Source organism: Triticum urartu, chromosome 3 (genome assembly GCF_003073215.2).
Source record: "Triticum urartu cultivar G1812 chromosome 3, Tu2.1, whole genome shotgun sequence".
Lineage (NCBI taxonomy): Eukaryota > Viridiplantae > Streptophyta > Magnoliopsida > Poales > Poaceae > Triticum > Triticum urartu.
Window position 1 is genome coordinate 309,827,359 of NC_053024.1, and position 20,431 is coordinate 309,847,789.

The following is a 20,431-nucleotide window of genomic DNA, read 5'->3' on the forward strand; positions in this document are numbered from 1 at the left end:
CTTCGTCCCGCGCGCTCCGCGCGCCCATGGAGGCTCGGGCTGCACTCATCGCGGCAAACGAGCTCCTGCGCTACTGTCCCGTCGACGACGTCTACGAAGAATGGCTCGACCGTGTCACCGAGCTCGTCCGCGCCGCAGGGGGCTCTTCCGCGCCATCCGTTCCGCTACACCGTACTCCATCCCGCGCGGGCGAAGAGGCTCCGGCGGCGCCCCGGCCGCCTCCTCCTCAAGAAGACGCCATGGCTCCAAGGCGCGTGGCCTCTGGGCGGAACCCGCTCCGTCAGGTGCCAACGCGACAAGAATAGAGCTGCCAAGAAGTCCCTCGCCCGCCAGAAGCTGCCCGGGCGCTCCCTGCGCCAGCACGTCGCGACCATCCTCCTGCTCTAGCGCGTGGGGACATGCAAGACCAGGCTCTCCATCACCCAAGGCCTCCCGTGGCCACAGCAGGCTGCCGCGCCTATGTCAGGACCCTGATTCTAAGTCACACCGATCTAGCCTGTAACACCTCATATCACTTTGCGTCCTCACGCACGGTATTCCCACGGGTGTCGCCTTACCATGGCTCGGGACCGTTTGCGCCTTTTGGCTCACGTATATGATAGTGTCGCTAGCATCCATATGACAGAGAACCCGGGCCGACATGACTAGTCGTGAACCCAAAGCAGCACCAACCTATGGGGACAGGCATACATGAATCACATCGAGCATGTCGGTCAGCAGCGCATGAATCCGGGCTGTAGCACTGGGCTAACAAGACTCCGGGAACCCGGGCTGTAGCAGGCTAGGCAGGACTCCGGATGTCACCGCGTGACATTTCCCCGAAGGGACAGACACAGGAACGAAGTGAAACACATGTCGGCCAGTCAAGTGTCCTGAGCAGTAGTGCTGGGCTAGCAGGACTCCGGTGAACCGGGCTGTAGCGGACTACTATGGCTCATGGAAGCACAAGACTACATTTCCCCACAAGAGAGGCTACCAAGGATAAACAACTAGGTTGTCGGATCCCACACATACCAAGAATTTCAGTCATACACACAATATGCTCGACATGTGTAAATGCAACATGGCATCACAACATAACTTTACGACTCAAGTATTTATTCATTAGGATCCGAGGAGCGAGATATTACAAACATGGGTCTCATGACCCCACATTCAGAGAATATAAGTCAAAGCACATGTGGAAGCTTAACATGTCTGAGTACAGACATCTACAAATGAAAAAGGCTAAGAAGCCTGACTATCTACCAGATCCTGCCGAGGGCACAAGATCGTAGCTGAGGTATCAAGCTAAACGTCGAAGTCCACACGGAACTACTAGCAAGACTGACGTCTCTCTGCAAAACATAAAATAGGCAAACGTGAGTACAAATGTACCCAGCAAGACTTACATCAGAACTAGCTACATATGCATTAGTATCAACAAAGAGGTGGTGGAGTTTGACTGCAGCAAGCCAGCTTTGACTCAATGGCTAACCTGAACTACAACTGCAAGTAACTCTATTGAGGTGGCGCACACAAGTCCACATATTCACCATATCAATACTCCACTATGGATCCGCTCCCGTCTCCCTACGATAACGCCATCCATAGCACTCACGCTTATCTTGCGCATTTTAGAGTATCCACTTTCACTTGTCTATGAACTATGCAAGGGGTCCAAGTTTCCATATCTGAGGAATCCAGCTATTCGAATAGATAATGATAACCCTGCAGGGGTGTACTTCTTCACACATGCTCTCACCACTTATCGCCCTGTACACGTCATGTACCTCGGCAACCTTCAAGCGGAAACCGGGCGAGGGAGTCGGCCACGACCTGACTAACCAACAAGTCTCTAGTCCAGGTTTATTGCCTATTCGGGTTCCATCCGCAAGGAGATCTGGCCGGGGTGTCGCTCACGGCCCCAAACGATGTGTGCAGGGTTCCCAAGCCCACCATCCGGGTGCCACTTGGTACACCGTGCCACTGTGCCTAGTCTGTCCCAAGCCCACCTGTACCGGGTGCCACTTGGTAGACTACTAACACTACCTACAAACACCAGAAACTAGTTGCAACTCCTGGATAGAGCTCGAGTTGATTAATAAGCCGAGAGGGGCCGAGTTACCGGAACCCAATGTGTGGTAGTAACTGTTCATGGATCACAAACACAGAACTCAATTCCTGAGGACGGCTGCAATGAGACAACCCACCATGTACTCCTACATGGCATCTCACCGCTACCTTTACCAAATCGTGTTCACATACTTAGCTCACACACAGTAGGACATGTTCAACACCAATCCAATTCATCCCCGATGAATCAGACCTGACTCAACTCTAAGCTGTAGCAGGCATGACAAACAACATGAATGAGTAGGCACATCAGGGCTCAAACAACTCCTACTCATGCTAGTGGGTTTCATCTATTTACTATGGCAATGACAGGTCATGTAGAGGAAAGGGGTTCAGCTACGGTGTTGTCCTAATGCAGTAAAAGAGAGAGCAGGAGCGAGAGAGTGGGATTGTATCGGAATGAACAAGGGGTTTTTTCTTGCCTGGCACTTCTGAAGATAGTAGCTCTTCATCGGTGTCATCAAACTCATCGTTGGAACATACGTCTACTGAGGGGGAACAACCACCGACTAGCAAAGAAGGAACACAATCAATGCAATGCACATTCACATGAATGACATGTCATGTTAAGATAATGAATTCACCTAATGCAATATCTAGCCAAGTTAATCGAAGTGGAACTCAAACAAGATCAAATTCCAACTCCAAATGTTATTTCATAAATTGCCCTAATCATCATTTTTCCTATTCAGTGAGGTTAACTTGTTCAAACATGCATGAAAATGCCATATACAGATTCCTTGGATTTTTCTGATAATTTTTCATATATAACTTGTTTCATTTGGAGCTACGGTTGAATTTCTATGAATTTTAGAAGTTTTGGATATTTTCTGAATTAAATAAATCATTTCTGATTTATTTAAAATCCAGAAAACATATTACTGTGTCAGCATGATGTCACTATGACATCATTAGGTTAACTCGGTGGTCCAGGTCAAACCTGACCAGTGGGTCCCACTGGTCAGTGTTAGAGTGCTGGTTAGGGTCGCTGACGTGTGGACCCAGTCAATGGCCATGTCAGCACGGTCAAAGATGACACGTGGGGCCACCGAGATTAAGTTAAATCTAAGTCCTATGGTTAATTAAGGGACGGGGCCCGCTGTTAGTGCCTTGGGAGGTTAATTAGCGGGTGATTAGCCTTTAACTAAGTGGCCACGTCGGCGGCTAACCGCCGGTGACACACAGACGTGGCGGCGTCGCTCGTTCTGGCGATTCCGGCGATGAGAGGAGGCGGGGTTGGGCTCTACGGGTAGCTGGCGCAACGCCGCGTCCGTTGGTGGCCGTGGTTGGGCCTGGGGTGGCCGGGGTCGACGGCGGCGAGCTCGGTTGCGGCCGCCGAAGTTCGGGTGGCCACGGGTTAGCTGCTGCAGCCTGCAAACGGGCGGTTGCTTGCGCTAGTAACGCTCTACAGGATGCCGCAAACGCGTTGGAGTGCCGGGGTGACCAAATGGTCACCGGAGCTGCGTTGACGGCGAGCTCAGGCGGCGGCGTGCTACGGTCTGCAAGGGGGCGACGGCTACGGCGAGAGACAGACCATGGGGTAAGGGGAAAACGGTGGTGGAGCTCACATCGGTGCCATAGGGATGGTTAGCGGGCTCGGGGACGCTCAAAGGTGTCGAATTGGTGGTGGCGATCTCCGGTGGCTGTCGGTGATGATGACGACGATGGCGACGTGTAGGGGCTCTTTCGGTCGCGTGAGACGAAGTGGAGGACGAGGGAGGCACAGTGGAGCTCGGGGCCGTGTCGGAGAGGTGAGGGGGTGGCGGTGAGCGCAGCGAACGGCGTCGGTGGTCTCGGGTGTGCTCGGCGGCGCGAGGAGGAGAGGCCAGAGGAAGGGGGCGAAGCAGAGGAAGGAGGGGAAAGTGAGAGGGGGCCACCCTCATCTCCTGGGCATGCATGTGGACTCGGGGAAGGCTAGCCAGCGCGAAGCAGGAGGTGGCGCGCTCGGCCGTGTGCGAAGTCTCTCCCTCTGCCTACTGGCAGAGGTTGAAGATGATTGGCAAGTCGCCAGGTGGGCTGGGCCGGCCATTTGGGCTCCAGGTGGGCTGCACAGGTAAGGTTTCCTCTCTCTCTCTTTTCCATTTCTGTTTTCTATTTATTCTGTTTTGTTTTGATTTAGTAAAATACTAAACCATTTTATAAAATGCTGATAATATTTATGGGCACCTCTGAAATTAATTCCAACAGCCCAAAAATATTTCCAAGATTATTTGGGCATTTCAAAATATTTATAGCATTTAAATGTCCAAATGCAAATACTTTAAGATTTAACTCAAAGATCCAAAGTGTCCTAGAATAGTGAGCACCATTTTTGGCAGAGGTTATGGACCAAGGCAAAGATGATGAACATTTTAGAAGGGAATTTCAGGATCATTGAAAAGATTTTTATTTTGATCCTAATTGCATTTCATTTAGTGCTAGGGCTTGTCATCCCCATTTCAAATTTCAAACAAATATAGACATGATGCATGGATGCTTATGAAACTAGTTGCAATCAAATTCTAGGGCTGTGACAACTCACCCCCACTAAACAAGAATCTCGCCCCGAGATTCAAGACGTGAGGTAAGAAGACAGAGGGGACACAAAGCTAACACCATCTTCATGATCCGATTTCCCTCCTCAAAGATGTTGATTCATTTCTCCAATTGATCTTGACGTCTTTGCGTCTGAGCTCTTCATCCAACACGATGACGGCGGAAGGAAACTCTACAGGAAACGATCTTCTCAAAGATCGAGCAACTCAAGATCAACTCATCGAGTGAGATGTTAAAACATCTCTTGGGCTGAGACACAAAACACACATCGAGAGAGATGGGAGGTAATAGATGACAGGTGTTCAAATTGGTAGGCAACAATTCCACGCTGGAGTAGGATGGTGCATGGTTTCAAAATAGCGAGGAAGTAATTGCCATGATTCCATAACGGGACACCTTAGGGAAAGGTGTCTCGTAGAGCATTTCCCTTAAGTGGCAAAAAGAGTTACTTTTGATACAAAGATCATTGAAACTCTTTATACCAGCCTGAGGTAATCACAATCGATCGTTGGAAGGGGTTCGAAAGAATGGCATACTCCGACTAGCGTGGATGATGTGGACTACCTTGTTGAAGACAACACAAGGGATGATTTTGCTTGTTCGTGCTCTCAAGAACTTGAGCATTTCCATATTCATCAAGGTTCTACCAACATCCGTGCCGAGGATCCTGGCAACACATCCTACTGCCATAGTGAATAGTGATGGTCAATGCAGATACAAAGGAGGACAACACTTTCTCAGATTTCACCTTAGCGATGCCAAGAAAACGAAATCTGGATGTTCGACCGAGAGACATTTAGCACTCTGCTTCTAATGTTCTCCTTGATGTGGTAGCGTAAACCATTTATAGATATGGTTTGGTAGCTAGAACATCAAGTAAAAGGTCGGACTTCGGGAGCACAAGAATCCATAAGGAATAACTACTAGAGTAAATCCTATGAAATCCTTATGGGGAGGTGGCCAACTTCCTCAATCAAGATACTACAATGATAGGTCTTCCAGCTGGGTGTGTTGGCCACGACATCCACCTTACCGGTTTAGAAAGACCAACATTATAATTCCTAGGAAAAGGTCCAACCATCATATCTGCCTGAGATTCAGATCTGGTTGGTGTCAGGATATTCCAGACTCATCAAGTCCAGAGAGAAAAAAATGAAAGTTTGCAACACAAGTCGATGAGATGACGTTGCAGGATTCTCGGGAAATAGACTACGGTAGCATGCTCCAAAACATGAGCTGGTTCTGCTAAAAACACATGTGAACACGCTGTCCCAAACAAGCATGACCACATAGTAGTCTTATAATAAAATACTACCGAGTTCAGGTGGGGAACCATCATCGAGGATATCGAAGTCTTGTGCACTTAAATTAGATTTCTTTACCTAGAACAAGTCAATCAGTGGCTTGGTGGGCTATGGAATTCATATGGAGTGGAGGTAATTAATCTACCAAACCATAGTATACTTTGCACATGCATGACTAACTTGGGACGATTCCAAAGGAAGCAAAACTAACTCTCTCAAATTCACGGCGGCAACTTGCATCGAATGCACATGAATGAGAGGAAGTCACTTCTTTCATCCAAACATATGCTTCATGAACGGAACATGAAGGCATTGTTCACAAAGTTTCCAACACTAGCTTAATGTTTAACACGAATCATGGGGGAGACAAGATGCTGCTGATGGTCCCAATAGCAACTCATCAGAATTTCCATATCACTGGACTTCCACCATCATGTGAACACGGTGATAGCATTGGTCAGACCAAAAGATGTAATAGTGTATGCTCGAGGGATGGACCACGAGTAAGACAACATTACGAAAATCGTTGGTTCTGATTTGACTTGAGGATAGCCCATACTCAAGTCAAAGTTTTGACAAGACAGATATCCAACAACTGATCATGAGGACCAATCGATGAAGATATCATCTTTCTTCAACACACACACAACACACAAGGATATCCCTTTGGAATGAACTGAGTCGGACAAGCTGTTATCTTTCAACTCTCCAAGTTGTTGTTTAGATTAACCAACTAGCTCGGGGTATCCAACCCAAATTCTTGGAGAATGGCTAGTTTACAAGAACCCAACTTGATCACGAACTCCACATACCGGGCAGGGGATGACCTAGTGATACTTCTGTGAAGATAACCGGAAAATCACGAACCACCGATATGTTAATAAGATCGAGAACAATCTTGCTTTTTAGGGCAAGACGATATGATCAAATGAGCGAGGATTTGACAAAATCCTAACTCATCAATCGAAGGGTGCACCAGGAACAAGGACTAGGTAGCACGATCAATCTTAGGGTGATGATTCAACAACCAACACGCTAGGAATGAGATTATTGTCCATTAACTACCAAGCAACGAGTTGCTCGGGGTATTGATTTCACACATCACAATTCACTTGTCGGCATTCCGATTACAACAACACGGAACCGAGGAATGAACAATGATGGCAGGAAGTATCACTAAATCAAGAATTCATAAGAGGTGGTGCAATTCTCATGACATTCTTGACATAAGACGGTAATTCTTCAGGGTAGAACATAATCAAAAGCTGGGTTGGCATTTGATCTGCGGAATACAACTGCTTTGACCCAATCCAAAAAAATGGATAAGGTACCAGAGTTTGGTTCTCCTAGTCATTCTGAACTAGAATGGCCTGACGGACCACAAGAACGATAAGCACCGATGAACGAATGCTCACATAATCTTGACTATCAACTGATAGATGAAGGTCGGAATATAATGGAAGGGGGACAACTCAAAGGAACATATAACTTTCTGAGTTGTGAACACATAGAATAGTATGTTGAAGGAGTTCAACATATTTCTTCCGGATAACCCATGCTGAGAGGTAGGACTGGCAGAGTCACAATTATGAATGGAGAACTCCTCAAGGGCACTTTGGTTTTGATCTTTTGGTTCAAAAGAACTTCTGCCATAAGCAGTTCATGGTATTTGGAAGAAGGAAATACCACGGACCTCGAGGACTATCGCAAAGGTTACTAATATTCTAAAGGAACTAACAAACACTATCAGCATGAAGTAAGTAGGGTGAATCTCGGGTTCAAGAACCCAGGAGTAGAATACCTACTAACTAAATGGCATCACAGGATGCTTTCGAGAACGATGGCCAGAATCATCACACTGGGAACACAAGACATGGCTAGATTACTAGGTGACTCCCTAAAACACCTAGGGTCATAATAATAGCTCCAACATATATGTCGAGGTAGTAGAGTACCTCAACAGATCGTTAGTGTGCTTAATCTGGCCAGAAGTACATCGGGAACGAAGGAAGGATTTGCAAATGCATCAGATTATCTAGAAACCTGGGATGACTCGGACAGCATAACGGCTATAAATGCTCAAAAAGATTTGAGACATCCTGCAAAATGGTGGCATAACCACTCAATATCACAATATAAAGGTTCCAAGATCAACTATCAACATACGGAAGTAGTAGGAACGGAACTGAGGCTTGAAACTATCAATTCTATAAGTCTATGGATTAGTAACACGTCATCCTGATAGATAGATGAGAAGGCCTAGTTCTTAATCCCCGTAGAAAAGAAGAGGTTGACTCAGATCAGAAGGCATAGGGTAAAGGAGTAAACAAAGCCTTACGTTCCCTTCCACAATCAATTCCCTTACATAACTAAAGCATTTCTAGACTCGACTTCGACTAGTTTGGCTTGGTAATCCTACAGGCAGTCAGGCTCTAATACCAAAGCTGTCAGGACCCCGATTCTAAGTCACACCGATCTAGCCTGTAACACCTCATATCACTTTGCGTCCTCACGCACGGTATTCCCACGGGTGTCGCCTTACCATGGCCTGGGACCGTTTGCGCCTTTTGGCTCACGTATATGATAGTGTCGCTAGCATCCATATGACAGAGAACCCGGGCTGACATGACTAGTCGTGAACCCAAAGCGGCACCAACCTATGGGGACAGGCATACATGAATCACATCGAGCATGTCGGTCAGCAGCGCGTGAATCCGGGCTGTAGCACTGGGCTAACAGGACTCGGGGAACCCGGGCTGTAGCAGGCTAGGCAGGACTCCGGATGTCACCGCGTGACATTTCCCCGAAGGGACAGACACAGGAACGAAGTGAAACACATGTCGGCCAGTCAAGTGTCCTGAGCAGTAGTGCTGGGCTAGCAGGACTCCGGTGAACCGGGTTGTAACGGACTACTATGGCTCATGGAAGCACAAGACTACATTTCCCCATAGGAGAGGCTACCAAGGATAAACAAGTAGGTTGTCAGATCCCACACATACCAAGCATTTCAGTCATACACACAATATGCTCGACATGTGTAAATACAACATGGCATCACAACATAAATTTACGACTCAAGTAATTATTCATTAGGCTCCGAGGAGCGAGATATTACAAACATGGGTCTCATGACCCCACATTTAGAGCATACAAGTCAAAGCACATGCGGAAGCTTAACATGTCTGAGTACAGACATCTACAAATGAAAAAGGCTGAGAAGCCTGACTATCTACCAGATCCTGCCGAGGGCACAAGATCGTAGCTGAGGTATCAAGCTAAACGTCGAAGTCCACACGGAACTACTAGCGAGACTGGCGTCTCTCTGCAAAACATAAAATAGGCAAATGTGAGTACAAATGTACCCAGCAAGACTTACATCAGAACTAGCTACATATGCATCAGTATCAACAAAGAGGTGGTGGAGTTTGACTGCAGCAAGCCAGCTTTGACTCAATGGCTAACCTAAACTACAACTGCAAGTAACTCTTTTGAGGTGGCGCACACGAGTCCACATATTCACCATATCAATACTCCACTATGGATCCGCTCCCGTATCCCTACGAGAACGCCATCCATAGCACTCACGCTTATCTTGCGCATTTTAGAGTATCCACTTTCACTTGTCTATGAACTATGCAAGGGGTCCAAGTTTCCATATCCGAGGAATCCGCTATTCGAATAGATAATGATAACCCTGCAGGGGTGTACTTCTTCACACACGCTCTCACCACTTATCGCCCTGTACACGTCATGTACCTCGGCAACCTTCAAGCGGAAACTGGGCGAGGGAGTCGGCCACGACCTGACTAACCAACAAGTCTCTAGTCCAGGTTTATCGCCTATTCGGGTTCCATCCGCAAGGAGATCCGGCCGGGGTGTCGCTCACGGCCCCAAACGATGTGTGCAGGGTTCCCAAGCCCACCATCCGGGTGCCACTTGGTACACCATGCCACTGTGCCTAGTCTGTCCCAAGCCCACCTGTACCGGGTGCCACTTGGTAGACTACTAACACTACCTACAAACACCAGAAACTAGTTGCAACTCCTGGATAGAGATCGAGTTGATTAATAAGCCGAGAGGGGCCGAGTTACCGGAACCCAATGTGTGGTAGTAACTGTTCATGGATCACAAACACAGAACTCAGTTCCTAAGGACGGCTGCAATGAGACAACCCACCATGTACTCCTACATGGCCTCTCACCGCTACCTTTACCAAATCGTGTTCACACACTTAGCTCACACACAGTAGGACATGTTCAACACCATTCCAATTCATCCCCGATGAATCAGACCTGACTCAACTCTAAGCAGTAGCAGGCATGACAAACAACATGAATGAGTAGGCACATCAGGGCTCAAACAACTCCTACTCATGCTAGTGGGTTTCATCTATTTACGGTGGCAATGACAGGTCATGCAGAGGAAAGGGGTTCAGCTACCGCAGCATGTAACAATTGAAACGGTGTTGTCCTAATGCAGTAAAAGAGTGCAGGAGCGAGAGAGTGGGATTTTATCGGAATGAACAAGGGGTTTTTGCTTGCCTGGCACTTCTGAAGATAGTAGCTCTTCATCGGTGTCATCAAACTCATCGTCGGAACATACGTCTACTGAGGGGGAACAACCACCGACTAGCAAAGAAGGAACACAATCAATGCAATGCACATTCACATGAATGACATGTCATGTTAAGGTACTGAATTCACCTAATGCAATATCTAGCCAAGTTAATCGAAGTGGAACTCAAACAAGATCAAATTCCAACTCCAAATGTTATTTCATAAATTGCCCTAATCATCATTTGTCCTATTCAGTGAGGTTAACTTGTTCAAACATGCATGAAAATGCCATATACAAATTCCTTGGATTTTTCTGATAATTTTTCATATATAACTTGTTTCATTTGGAGCTATGGTTGAATTTCTATGAATTTTAGAAGTTTTGGATATTTTCTGAATTAAATAAATCATTTCTGATTTATTTAAAATCTAGAAAACATATTACTGTGTCAGCATGATGTCACTATGACGTCATCAGGTCAACTCGGTGGTCCAGGTCAAACCTGACCAGTGGGTTCCACTGGTCAGTGTTAGAGTGCCGGTTAGGGTCGCTGACGTGTGGACCCAGTCAACGGCCATGTCAGCACGGTCAAAGATGACACGTTGGGGCCACCGAGATTAAGTTAAATCTATGTCTTGTGGTTAATTAAGGGACGGGGCCCGTTGTCAGTGCCTTGGGAGGTTAATTAGCGGGTGATTAGCCTTTAACTAAGTGGCCACGTCGGCGGCTAACCGCCGGTGACACACAGACGCGGCGGCGTCGCTCGTTCCGGCGATTCCGGCGACGAGAGGTGGCGGGGTTGGGCTCTATGGGTAGCTGGCGCAACGTCGCGTCTGTTGGTGGCCGTGGTTGGGCCTAGGGTGGCCGGGGTCAACGGCGGCGAGCTCGGTTGCGGCCGCCGGAGTTCGGGTTGCTACGGTCTGCAAGGGGGCGACGGCTACGGCGAGAGACAGATCACGGGGTAAGGGGAAAACGGTGGAGGAGCTCACATCGGTGCCGTCGGGATGGTTAGCGGGCTCGGGGACACTCGGAGGTGTCGAATCGGCGGTGGCGATCTCCGGTGGCCGTCGGTGATGATGACGACGATGGCGACGCGTAGGGGCTCTTCCGGTCGCGTGAGACAAAGTGGAGGACGAGGGAGGCACGGCGGAGCTCTGGGCCGCATCGAAGAGGTGAGGGGGTGGCGATGAGCGCGGCGAACGGCGTCGGTGGTCTCGGGTGTGCTCGGCGGCGCGAGGAGGAGAGGCCAGAGGAAGGGGGCGAAGCAGAGGAAGGAGGGGAAAGTGAGAGGGGGCCACCCTCATCTCCTGGGCGTGCAGGTGGACTCGGGGAAGGTTAGCCAGCGCGAAGCAGGAGGTGGCGCGCTCGGCCGCGTGCGAAGTCTCTCCCTCTGCCTACTGGCAGAGGTTGAAGATGACTGGCAAGTCGCCAGGTGGGCTGGGCCAGCCACTTGGGCTCCAGGTGGGCTGCACAGGTAAGGTTTCCTCTCTCTCTCTTTTCCATTTCTGTTTTCCATTTATTCTGTTTTGTTTTGATTTAGTATAATACTAAACCATTTTATAAAATGCTGAAAATATTTATGGGCACCTCTGAAATTAATTCCAACAGCCCAAAAATACTTCCAAGATTATTTGGACATTTAAAAATATTTATAGCATTTAAATGTCCAAATGCAAATAATTAAGATTTAACTCAAAGATCCAAAGTGTCCTAGAAAAGTGAGCACCATTTTTGGCAGATGTTATGGACCAAGGCAAAGATGATGAACATTTTAGAGGGGCATTTCAGGATCATTGAAAAGATTTTTATTTTGATCCTAATTGCATTTCATTTAGTGCTAGGGCTTGTCATCCCCATTTCAAATTTCAAACAAATATAGACATGATGCATGGATGCTTATGAAACTAGTTGCAATCAAATTCTAGGGCTGTGACAGCCTAGACCACCGAACTGTGCAGCGTCGCGTGGCCAGGCAAGTTCAAGCCGGACCTACCTCCTCGCTACGATGGCACGGCCGACCCTGCGGAGTTCCTCCAGCTCTACGAGCTGGGCATCGAAGCTGCCAACGGAGACGAGAAGGTCATGGCGAACTGGTTTCCCATGGCGCTCAAGGACGGGGCCCGCACCTGGCTCCTGAACCTAGCTCCAGGCACAATCTCCTCCTGGGAAGTGATGCGCACCCGCTTCATCGCCAACTTCCAAGGTACTCGCGACCGGCCACCCGCCGTCAGCGACATGCGCCGCATCAAGCAACAACCCAGGGAGGCCCTGCAGAAGTATATCCAGCGCTTCAACAACGCGCGCCTCAAGATTCCCAAGGTGACTGAAGAGGCCATCATCTCGGCCTTCTCCGACGGCGTGCGCGACGTCAAGATGAAGGAGGAGCTGGCGATGCATGAAGACCTGTGCATTTCCTTAGAGATGTTCAACTTGGCGAACAAGTGCGCCAGGGCTGAGGAAGGGCGTCTCTCCCTCCTTGAGCTGCCTGCCGCAGACCCAGAAGAGAAGAAGCTCAAGGCCAAGGAAGTGAAGCACAAGGGGGCTGTCGTGCTCGCGGCAGAACCGGACACCAAGCGGGGCAGAGATCAGCCCGAACCTCCCAAGGGTAGCCGGTACTGCGTGTACCACGACCTCCACACCCACAACACCAGCGAATGCCAAGAACTCCGAGCCGTGCGAGAAGGAAGGATCGGCGGTCGCCCTGACCGCGGTGACCGGGGCTACGGCCGAGGAGGAGGAAGGAATGCAGGGCGCTGGGAAGACCGTGGCCCGCGCCAGGGGTGGCGCGACCAACCTCGCGAGGATCGCTGGCAAGACCCACCTCGCGAGGGAGGCTGGAGGGATCAGCCTCGCGAGGATCGCCCGTAGGGCAACGCAGGCCTCCCGCCGCTGCCGCTGCGGCCAAGGAGAAACGAGGACCGCCACCAGGACGAGGAGGCTGGGGGCTCCCAGGAGCCGCGCGCGATCGCCTGCATCCTGGGCGGAGCTCAAGCCCCAGCCTCTCAACGCATCTTCAACCAGTTCGCCCGCGAAGTGAATGCAGCCCTCCCCAGGCTCGAAGCCACGCGCCCTCTCAGGTGGTAGGCATGCACCATCACGTTCAGCTCAGCGGACCAACTCAAGTGCGCAGCTACAGCCGGAGTCCACCTGATGCTTTGTTCCCCAATCATCAGCAACGTGGTGGTCACCAAGACCCTCATCGATGGCGGGGCAAGGCTCAACGTCCTGTCCGTAGAGACATTCAACAACCTCCAAGTGCCCTACAGCCAACTCCAGCCAACCAAGCCTTTCTCCGGCATCACCGACGGCTCCACGGTCCCGATCGGGCAGGTCCGCCTCCCTGTCACCTTCGGGGCACGCGACAACTACCGCACCGAGCTCATCGACTTTGACGTCGCTCACATCCGCCTGCCGTACAACGCCATCCTTGGGTACCCAGCGCTGGCCAAGTTCATGGTCGTGACTCACCACGGCTACAACGTCCTCAAGATGCCAGGAAGCGGCGGAGTCATCACGGTGCCCTGTGAAGAGAAGGACGCGGTGTGTTCCCTGGAGCGAGCCTTTCAGGCCACGTCACTGGAAGACCCGGATCGTGGAAGCAGGAGGCATCTCGAGGCCGCCCCTAAGAAGAAGAAGACATTGTCCGGCCTGGCCCCTCAGGAGGCAGGCCCCTCAGGAGGCAGGCCCCTCTGGGCCCGTGCCTGCCCAGGGGGAACCTCCTTCCATCGCATAGGAAAGCGCGCCCGGCGCCCTCCTCAGGCAGGGCTCGGGGGCTCCCCCCTGGAGGGCCACCGACCTAGCTAGGGTCACGAGGGAGGCGCTTGGGCACCACATGGAGGCGTGTTTCGAAGCACGTTTCCCTCAAGAAGGAGCAAGGCAAGGAGATCCAGACCCACAGGAGTTCGTCAGCAAGGCCATTCAGGAGTTACAGGAGTCAAGAGTCATGAGAGGCGCCTGCCGCCTACCAGCAGTGGCTCCCCATCCAGGCGAGGATGGCGAGTTGCGCGTCTGCGTCGACGTACCAGGGCTCAACCAAGTCACCTCCCTGGAGCGCCTCTGGCCCTCGCGAGTGGGGCGCTGCGGAGGTCCACCCCACAGCTACGTTCGCATGCCTCGCGGCTTGCCGAGCGCGGCTGACATGCACCAGCGCCTCATGAGGGGCATCACGGAGGCACAAGAGGCCAGGCGCTCCGCAGCCCTGGCGGAGATGAAGATGGCCCGCGAGGAACCGCCAGCGCCACTGGAGCCTCTCGAGGCCCCTAGGCCTGGGGGCTCATGAGGATCGGCTTCCGCACCCCACCGAGCCGGCTACACCAACACCCCTTTCGTCCTCAGCATCATCAGGTGACATCTTTCAAGTTTCACTTCAAGCTGGGAGTGCCCCCAGGGCTGCATTATTCCTAGGCCGCGTGGGTCCGTCCTTGCGGCGTGCATCCCTTTACATTCCATGTTGTTAGCTTACCTTGTTGGGGGCGCCCCTCGGGCAGCATGACCCCCAAGTCGCTCGGGCCTGACCCAGTGATCTCCGCATTCCCAGCATCTATTTGAACGAATCCACTCCTCCGCGGCTAATGTGCTTTACCTAGTTGCCTGCTCAGCTGACGCCAACTAACGGAGCTGCTCCCAAACGGCACGACGCTTGCGCATGGGTCCGTCCCTGCAACACCGACAAACCTGGATGGCTGACCTCTAGCCGCAGCAGCCCCGCACAGCGTCACCTCGTCAAGCCTTCAGTGCCTCACTACCCTTCAGAAGCAACCAACGGCTGACCGTCAATTGTTATGGCAACCCCTTGCTTTTTCTATGATGGACCTGCAGGACCTCCTGAAGGAGCTGCGTTAGGAGAGGCTCTTGCTGTGCCTCCTTCGCTCTCGTCCGCGCAAACTGCTTGCACGTTAAAGGGGGGTGCCTGAGCATCACGACTCAGGGCTCCTACTGGCTCTCCAGCCCTCACCCTCTGGCCTCGACCACGGCATCGCGACCTGGCATACCAGCGACGGCTGAGACTCGCTCGAGGGCCGGGACCCGAGGACGTAGAGCAGAAAGGGGAGCAAAGGCGAGAGGGGAGAGACACACGAGGACCTCGCCGAGCAACCTCGCGCCTGTCGATGCACGGACCCGGCCACACACCAGAGAGCGGCCCCTGATCCTCGAGATAAGTTATCGCCCGGAAGCGCCAGCTACCATGGCACCATCCCTGCACCTAATGCTATCCCATGTTAGCGACGTCGCTCCCCTTTCTCACCGAACAACGGCTGCTTGGGTGCCAAAGGGGACCTCCTAAGCATCGCGACTCAGGGGCTCTTACCGGACTCCGGGTCGCTCACCTCCTGGCCTTGACCACGGCATCGCGACCTGGCATACCAGCGACGGCTAAAGCCGCCTTGGGACTGGGACCTGTCGGCGTAGAGCACCAAGCCCTCGTGAGGTTCGAAAGGGAGGACCGAGCTAAGACGGGATGAGCAACTCCCACAAATCTACGACAAGAGTTATACTAACAAAACAGGATCACAGGCACCTTACAAGCCCCCACGGGGCGCGTTTTTGGTTCCTCGCAGGGAACAGACCCTAAAGAGACGCAAACTGCGTGCATCGCTACAAAAGACGCCATCATCAACAGTGGGCCGTCAAGCACCGACGCCAACCCCATCCAGATCAGAGTCGGCGGCGGCCTGACGAGCCTGCCCTGCTCTGGGAGCGGCGCCGGCTCGGGGGCTCATAGCTGTCGTCGCTCGTCTCCGGAGTCGCGAAGGGCTCGCCGGAGTCGCTAGAGCCTCCGACGTCCCCACCGCCTGAGGAGCCGCCAAGGGAACGATTGGCGAGCCCAGTCCTCGTCGCAGCAGGGCCCTGGCCGCCTTCACCGGGGCAGCACTCCACCCGGCGCCCGTTCGCGTCAAAGACCTTGAGGAGCATCACCGAAGCACCGTCGTAGTCCAAGTGGACCGCGAAGACGCCCCTTGTCCTGCAAACCCGGGCAATCTCTCTCCAGCCCCGGGTCATGTAGACCTCGCTCGGGGCGACAACCGCGACCTCTGCCTCGGTCGTGAGAGTGCTGCAGCCGGCATGCTGTAGCCAGAGCTCCAGGGGCTCCCCTTGCGGGATGACAGAGGCAAAGAAGGGAGGAAGGCGAATCCAAGACTGAAGAGGAATGGCGACGTGGAGCACGAACTCTTGGGAGGAGCCCTCGGTGTGGGCCCCAGGGGGGACGACCCACACCTTCGTGACCCGGCGGCGCCGACGGCGGCGCCGCCCGTGGCGGTCGGCATTAGCTCCTTCGGGGCCCTCGACGTGGGCGTACAACGGAAGCGGGAACCCCGGCGGCGCGCGCTCGCCCCAAGGCCTCGACACCACCTGAAGGGCCCCCTCGTCCGGGCCACGGTGGACATGCCGTTTCTTCGGCGGAAGTGGGTCTGGTCCCTCTCGGGGAGCCTTTCCCTTCTCTGTTGTCGATCGAGAACCGGCGGATCGGAGCCATCGCAGCAAGACGGAGCAAGAATTGGGAAGAAGGAGAAACAAGGAGGGATGGACTGGAAGGGCGCGCGATGATTCCGTACTTATAGCCGGCGGAGGCCAACCGCCGACCTCCATGATCGTAGGTAATCATGACCCGTTTGCATGCAGGGACTTGTCCAATCCGTGCAGTTGCCGAGGCGCCGTGGGGAAGCGGAGGCGCCCACGTCCAGTCAACCTCCACGCGGCGCCCAAGGCCGCAGGCTGTTAGGACCCGCGGCGCTTCTCTCTTGGCCTTCCGCCTCCCTGCACGGCCAAGTCTGGACGCGCCTTGGGCCCGGGGGCTACTGTCGGCATTCTGGGAATGGGGGTCCCCAGACTTTCCTGCCTGCGGCCTGCGGCGTGGCTCAAAGGGGGGCCCAGCACGGCCCATCTTCACCAACTCAAACTCAAGACCCTCGCGAGGGGCCAAGCCTCGCGGGGCGGACGACGCGGAGCCTCCTCAGGCACGGCCTCGTCAGGCTGGCTCGCAAGGAGGCGGAGAGATCAAGGCGGGGTACCTCGCGAGGTGCCCGTGACGCAAGCCATGACGACTCAGGGCGCCAGGCGGGTGCCAGCCCGTGCAGCATCCTCCTTTCCTCTTTGGTGCAAAGGGGGCAAGCGCAGCCACGGAGTACCGAGGCATCAGGCAAAGGTTGCCATTTCGGTGCAACGAGACCAAGACCAGGAGGACTACGAGATGGAGGTCACCATGGAGCCCAAGATGGCGTCATCACTAGAGCTTTGCGCAGGCGAAGACTACTTTTGTTAGGATAGCTGATACTTGCTGTCCCCCTTCAAATTAGCCCGCCATTGTTGGCTCCCTTCCCGCTCAATATTTGGGAAGAGGACCAGGGCCTCTATAAATAGGACCAGCCACCCACAGAGCAAGGGTTGGGCGGTAGGAAGAAAGAGGCTCGTTAGAGAGGTTAGAAGCAGAGAGAGAGAGAGAGAGAGAGAGAGAGAGAGAAAGGTGGCTGAACTCCTCCCAGCAGTACATCGCCCCAGCCAAGAACAAACCCTCGCGAGGCTGTTCTTCCTTGTACCGTTCATCATCATCAGCCCAAGAGGCAATCCACACACCACACACTGGAGTAGGGTATTACACCACAACGGTGGCCCGAACCAGTATAAACCCTGTGTCTCTTGTGTTGTCCTTTCGATAGCTTTGATCCTAGCGTGGCGGAGGGGTGCAGGTAGGTAGGAGGCGAAATCTTTGCGCGCACCCCAGTGTTCGAACCTCAAGGGTCTGCCGGAACCCCAAAATCCGACATAGACAATTAGCAAACTATTGTGAACATCACGCGTTTGTCTCGTGTTGAACCCCAAAAGGTCTATGAGGCGCTCGAAGATCCGGATTGGCTCAATGCCATGCATGAAGAACTCAACAACTTCGAGCGCAACAAAGTGTGGAGATTGGTGCCAAGGCACGGGGAACCACAATGTCATTGGAACCAAGTGGATATTCAAGAACAAGCAAGATCTCATGGGATTATCATTCGCAACAAGGCTCGTTTGGTAGCACAAGGCTACTCCCAAGTCGAGGGTATTGACTACGGTGAAACCTTTGCTCCCGTTGCTCGTCTTGAATCCATTCGCATGTTGAATTGCATATGCTTCTCATCATAACTTTAAGTTACAACAAATGGATGTGAAGAGTGCTTTTCTTAATGGTTCATTAATGAATTGGTTTATGTCAAGCAACCCCCCGGGTTCGAGGATCCCTACTTTCCCGATCATGTGTATCAACTCGATAAGGCACTCTATGGCCTTAAACAAGCCCCACGTGCGTGGTATGACCACCTTACCGAGTTGTTACAAGACCATGGTTTTGAAGTTGGGCTAATCGACCCCACTCTTTTTACTAAGAAGGTCAAAGGGGAGTTGTTTGTGTGCCAATTATATGTTGATGATATTATCTTTGGTTCCCCTAACAAAGCTTTCAATGAGGAATTTGCCGCTCTCATGACCTCAAAGTTCGAGATGTCTTCCATGGGAGAGTTGAAGTTCTTTCTGGGTTCGAAGTGAAGCAAAGGAGAGAAGGAACCTTCATCAACAAGCCAAATACACTCAAGACATGCTCAAGAGATTCAAGCTAAGTGATGTCAAGCCGGCTTCCACTCCCATGCCCACCAAGTGCCAACTTGACATTGATCCCAATGGTAAAGCGGTGGATCAAAAGGTATATCGCTCCATGATTGGCTCCTTGCTTTACCTTTGTGCATCTAGACCGGATATCATGTTGAGTGTGGGAATTTGTGCACGGTTTCAAGCCGCACCTAAGGAAAGTCACTTTGTGGCGGTCAAGCGAATCTTTCGATATTTGGCTCATACCCCAAACTTTGGCTTATGGTACCCAAGAGGAGCAAACTTCAAGCTTGTAGGTTATTCGGACTCGGATTGGGCGGGAGACAAAGTGGATAGGAAGTCCACTTCCGGAGGGTGCCAATTTCTTGGTTGCTCTTTGGTGAGTTGGTCTTCCAAGAAGCAAAGTTGTGTGTCTCTCTCGTCCACGGAAGCGGAGTATGTGGCTGCCGGTAGTTGTTGTGCACAACTTTTATGGATGAGGCAAACTTTAAAGGATTACGGTGTCACTTGTGACAAAGTGCCTCTTTGGTGTGACAATGAAAGTGCCATCAAGATTTCTCTCAACCCGGTGCAACACTTCAAGACAAAGCATATTGAGATTAGGTATCACTTCATCCGGGATCACATTAGGCGAGGGGAGATCGAGCTCAACTATGTCAACACTCATGATAACCTTGCAGATATTTTCACGAAGCCTTTGGATGAAGCAAGATTTCGCGAGTTAAGGCATGAGCTAAATATCATTGATTCGAGCAATGTGACTTGAACCCTTGCACACCCCACCACACTCAACTTGTTGTCTAGTTTAGGTGTAGGCATGGACATAGGGGGAGTGTTGTTCTCTCAATGAACTTTCCCTCCCCCCATAATGCATAAACTAATCAAACTCTTTCACATTAGCCATTTTTGATGGTACTTGTGCTTCAAAGATGAGTGTTGGTCATGGGCCCAAGGTTAAAATCTTCGCGGTGCCATACCTCTGAACTCAAACATAGGTGGCCTCGGCCACCGCCCTCTCTTGGAGAGGTGTGTGTCTTGTTCTTTTTGTCGGTTTTGTGTGTGTGTGTTCTGTCTCGGTTTCTTCTCTTGAGCTAAGCCCTTTTTGGTTGGTCCTTTTTGCGGCAGAGCGGTACTACCGCTGCTGTGCGGTACTACCGCTGACAAGCGTCAAGCGGTACTACCGCCCACCCCAGCGGTACTACCGCTTCGGGGCGGGCGATGGGGGGTTATGTCGGGCAGGGGGAGTTGTTCTCCCCCCATACCCATTCGCCCCCACTCGCTCGTCTTCCTCGTCGCTCCAGCAACCTCTCGCCGCAGGAGGGACCCGGCCGGCCGCCGTTTTC